Genomic DNA, 5,138 nt, shown 5'->3' with positions numbered 1-5,138 from the left:
ATAGAGTTTATTACTCAAGGAGCAGTGGTTTTCTTCAAAGCACATGGGAGAATGAAGCAAGAAGATGCAAATTCAAGGCCCACTTGGGCTGTTTAACATGGACTACTTCAAGAGAGCATTCTCAGAAAGCAGTGAGGGATGGGTAGTCATCAGAGAGTGCTGAAGGTTGGAAGGATGGCGAATGAAAGGGAGGAGAGAGGGAAGCATCCAGATAAGGTAGAAGGAGAGGTAGTTGTGTTGATGTTCCGTGGTTGATCCTATATCATACAAAAAGACCTACCAGTGGCTGCTAATTTGGTCACACACTGCACACAGAAGTCATTCTCATGGGTTAGTGAAAGAACAACCTGTATGGCTTGTTCTGAAAATCAGAACAATACTTATTGTGTGATAGTGTTTACATAGTTCCCCAAGAGCATGAAGAGCCACAAATGGTGGTTAAGAGCGCTCTCACAACTAGAAAAGCTGCTGTCTTCACACTCAGGCTTGCTGGACTCAAAGGATGTGGAAGCAATATGCTGTTGAAAAATGGTACTGGTCACACTCCAGGAATATGGGCAGGATTCCACTGTTCTGTCTGGGAACACCTGTCAAGACTGAGAAGAGTCCTCCCTGCAACCATGTGTGACAAATGTAGTGGATATTGCTCACTAGGAAAGTTCAAGTATTTTGGAATCTTGAAAATGTATGGGTTTGTTTGGGACGGAGAGCATGGTTCTTAGGCATGGGACACTCCAAAAGGCTCATTTTAGATGCCATATAATCTGAGGCCAGACTATAGCATCCCAAATCCTGACCTATATGGCCTGCCTTGAAACAAACTTGTGTGAAGATACTTATTTTGCTTTTGCTTTGTGTAAAAGAAATGTTTTCCCATGGGATCTATTTAAATAGTTATATTAAGGATACTCCTTTAACAAGTCATCACTCATCAGACCCTGGTTTGTACCCCAACACGGGGAACATGGTCCTCGAGGGGGATTCCAAACCTAGATAGAAATGGGTTAAAGGAAGAGACTAAGACCTGTTGTTGTCATTGTCTCATTTACTAAGGGTAAAGTCTCAAGTTTTATACAATACAGAGAGGGGTTGGGGAGTGATCAAAATAATGTAGTGAAGGACAAATGGGGAGAGCTAATTGCTAGTCTTGAAACTTTAGTGATTTATCTCAGGTCCTTGGTGTCACTGCTCCTGAACATCGGGCGGCTTATCTCAGAGTCCTGGATCCTCCTAACAGCCCAAGGTGACAGCTCCTGGCAGCTCCAGAATACAAGGAAACTTCCTCAGTCAATGATGTTTGCTTAGGGCTGGAATCTTGCTGGTTCCCACAGAATAGCTGTAGAGGGAGAGGGGAAATGTCTAAGGCTAAGAAGTATATGGCTCCCAGCTGTATGCTGTAAAATTGCCTGGGCTGTGAGATGCCTGGGATGTAAGATGCCTGGGTTATTTCAACCTGGTCTCTAACAGGTTTGTATAATGAACAGGACCAAACACTCACCATGTTGGGGAAAGTATACTTCTCAGAACTCTTCCTTGTGCCTACAGATTTAACTAATATCTATTTACTCCATACTCTTCTTTGTCCCACCTCTCCCGTTTATCGTTATTGCATATCCATGAGTATTTGTCTGCATTCATGCAGTGTGTACAAAACAGAAAAGGGGGTAATATCCCCAGGGACTTGAGTTGCTGTTAGTTGTAAATCACCTTGTGGGTGCTGGGAGTGAAGCCTGGCTCCATTGGATGAGAAGCCAGTGTACTTCACCACTGAATGATTGAGTGCAACCGCCTGGGGCCACACCCGAACTGGGTATTTCCTGAAATGTGGGCTGGGGCTGAAAGAGAATAGATGGTGAACAAGGACAGAAGGCTAAGATAAAAGTATTCTGATCAAAACCCTCAAGTTTAATGATGTTCTGAGCTCATATAGAGGGGGGAGGCCCATCCCCCACCAACCCGTTCTTGGAGCCTGTAGTAGAGGTGCGAACCTGTATGTGGATCTTCAGGATGCTGTCTTTGGAATATCTCAAGAGTCTCTTAGCAGGCAGTGGGGACACTTTGAAGAGCAGTGGCAAGTGTAGACAATAGAACCAGCTTGACAAGTTGGAAGGTACCACCCCAGGTGGTCCTGTGCTTACTGGCAGCGAGGTCTGAAACAGCCTGCTTCAAGGCTGAAAGGAGGCAACAAATCCCCCCTAAATATATAATAAAAATTAGCTGGACTTGGGCACAAAATATATTTATGCTCCATCGTCCTGCCTGGGAATTATGGTGGCTGGTGGCCACGTCTGACTTTGAGTCTCAGATTTTCCCAAACTATTCTTATCCGTCAAGGAGGATATATGCAGCTTGTTTGTGATTATTTTGCACAAACATGGCTCTGTGGAGTATTACTAATAAACCCTGGCCTCTTGGCATATACCTCTGTCTTAGATTGCTATAGTTCCAAAATCTGGTTGCCCGTCATTGACTGTCCAGCTGTCATAGCACACCTTATTCCCAAATCATACCAAAGCCACAATACATACTTGACATGTTTTTTCATATCGTAGAATTTCTGCCACTGTTCTTGCTGAAGGTGAAGCTGCACTCTGTCTGCAGACAGGTTGTAGGGTGTTAGCTGACGTGCTTGAAACACAAACCCAAAACAGTTGTAAAGAAATGAGATAAAAGTTTCTTTGGGGAAGCCCAGGTACTCTATTCAGTTGCAAATTAGCAATGATTAAGCTCAGGTTATAGCTTCCAGGTGTGGGGGAATCAGCTTTAAGAATCAACAGAAATGCTGTAAATTCTCTGTTAGTGGAGGCTGCACTCCAAATTAGTTCTTTTTGCTAAAAAATATTTTTAGCCATCACCAAGGTGGGTATTATACTTACTAGAAGATTCAGAGGCTGTATCCACTTGATGAATCAATCTTTCTGGTAACCATCTTGCTTCATCTTCTTTTTGTGAAAAAAAAAATGCAGACGGAACCTCTTCCCCAAAGTAAAAGAGGGTCTGGACCATTCCACGCATTAGTTAATGGGTCCCGCCACTTAACCATGGCAGAAGAACTGGAAGTAACTAGATGCTAGTTGCGATCCACTGCAGACTGAACTTTAGTGCCAGTTTGCAAAAAATTCAAAACAAATAATACAAAAGCAAGATGTGCTTTTTGTGACCTTTAGGGGTATAACTGCCCCTGTTTTGTTTTTAAAAGCCAATTTTTCAGAGTGCGATGAGTCCCATGGAGGTATAAGGAATTCCAGTTTCATGTTTAATACCAAATTCCTTACAAAATGAAATAAAATTGTTGCCAATATAAACTGGGCCATTATCTGTTTTAACGACTCTAGGCAAGCACTTAGCATTGAAGGCTTGTAAACAACGATCAATTACATTTTTAGAGGCCTCTCCCATATGTAGAGAAGCAAAAAGAAATCCTGAACAAGTGTCAATACAAAAATGCATATATTTTAATTTTCCAAATTCTGCATAATGAGTTACATCCATTTGCCAAATGTGATTGGGCATAAGGCCTCCTGGATTAACTCCTAAATGTGGAACTGGAGATAATGTAATACATTTAGGACATTGTTTTAAGATCATTCTTGCCTGCTCCTTAGTGATCTTGTGTCAGTGCCTTAAGGTATGGCTAGAGAGATGAAATGTATCTTGATCACGTCTAGCCAATGCAACAGGATCTCAAATTAAGGTCTCTCCTATTAGAGCTCTGTAAATGCAATCATTACCTGCAGTAAAGGGTCCAGGAAGACCAGAATGAGCTCGTATATAAACAATATAAAAAGGTTGTTTTCAACTTTCAGTAAAAATATTAAAAGCATCATTTACAGACTGAAAAACATTTAATACTGCTGTCAGCTATGCTAACTGAGCTGAAAGCTCAGGAGTCTCTATGACTGCCTGTTTATTATTTACTAGGTATCCAGTTCGTCTTTTAGAGGAGCCATCAGTAAAAATCAAAAGAGCATTACACAAAGGCTGTAAAGAGGTCATATTAGGAAATATCACTTCATGTATATTTAAAAATTGTATCAGTCTATCTTGAGGATAATGATTATCTATAGTTCCTATAAATCCTACTTGAGCAAACAACAAATTTGTACTGTGTTGTTTCAGCCAAGTATCTTGATCTACACTATAAGGGTGAGCAATGATACTGGGCTCTTTGCCAAAATAAGTTAGTTCCTGCTTCCTTCCAAGCATAATCATCTGGGCTACTGCTTCATAATATGGCAGGCTATTACGTTTAGGAGATATCCCCAAATGAATCCACATCAGAGGAGCTCTTTGCCACAACAATCCTGTAGGTGCATGAATTGTATTAAAAATTAACAGATGTAAAGGCAAAGAGTAATCTATATAAGTAACAAATTGTTCTTCAATGGCTCTTTCCACTTTTTGCAAGGCCAGCAATCCTTCTGAGGTTAAAGATCTAGGGGAGGTAGAATCAGAACTCCCTTTAAGAATATCCAATAAAGGTTTCAATTCTCCTGTAGTAAGCTTTAAATAGGGGCGAAGCCAATTAAGGTCACCTAGCAATTTTTGAAAATCATTTAAAGTTTTTAAATGTGAATAACTATGTTTTTGGGGAAAACAGCTTAATCTGTAAGTCTAAAACTCAAATAATTATAAGGATCCTAAGTCTGTATCTTTTGGGGAGCTATTTGTAGCCCCTTATCAGGTAAAGCCTGTTAGAAATCTCTATAACATAAAAGTAATTCCTGAGGAGATTTTCCTGCCATCAAGATATCATCTGTGTAATTAATTATGTAAATCATAGGCCATTGTTGTCTCACAGGCTGAATGGCTGGTGCCACAAATTTTGACATAAAGTAGGATTGTTAGCCATGCCCTGAGGAAGAATTGTCCATTGATATCTTTTCATAGGTTCATTAAAATTAACAAAAGGAACACTGAATGCCATTCTTTCACAATCCTCAGGGTGCAAAGGAATAGTAAAAAGCAATCCTTTAAGTCTACACAATTTTATAATATCTTTTAGGAATGGCTACCAGAGATGGAAGCCCAGGTTGTAAAGCTCCCGTATGTACCATGGTTTCATTAACCTTCCTTAGATCTTGTAACAATCTCCATTTACCAGATTTTTTCTTAATAACAAATATTGGAGTATTCCA

The 5,138-nt window shown here is 40.4% G+C and overlaps 1 protein-coding gene across 1 annotated transcript in view; it reads left to right on the top strand.

Moving 5' to 3' along the window:
* LOC110334854 (cytochrome P450 2D3-like) overlaps positions 1-5,138 on the top strand; it is a 21,300-nt gene that overhangs the window by 4,405 nt on the left and 11,757 nt on the right. The gene's annotated exons all lie outside the window — the stretch shown is intronic.

Source organism: Mus pahari, chromosome 17 (genome assembly GCF_900095145.1).
Source record: "Mus pahari chromosome 17, PAHARI_EIJ_v1.1, whole genome shotgun sequence".
Classification (NCBI taxonomy): Eukaryota; Metazoa; Chordata; class Mammalia; order Rodentia; family Muridae; genus Mus; species Mus pahari.
Note: the sequence above shows the minus strand (reverse complement) of the source record. Positions and strands in the feature narration are given on the sequence as shown.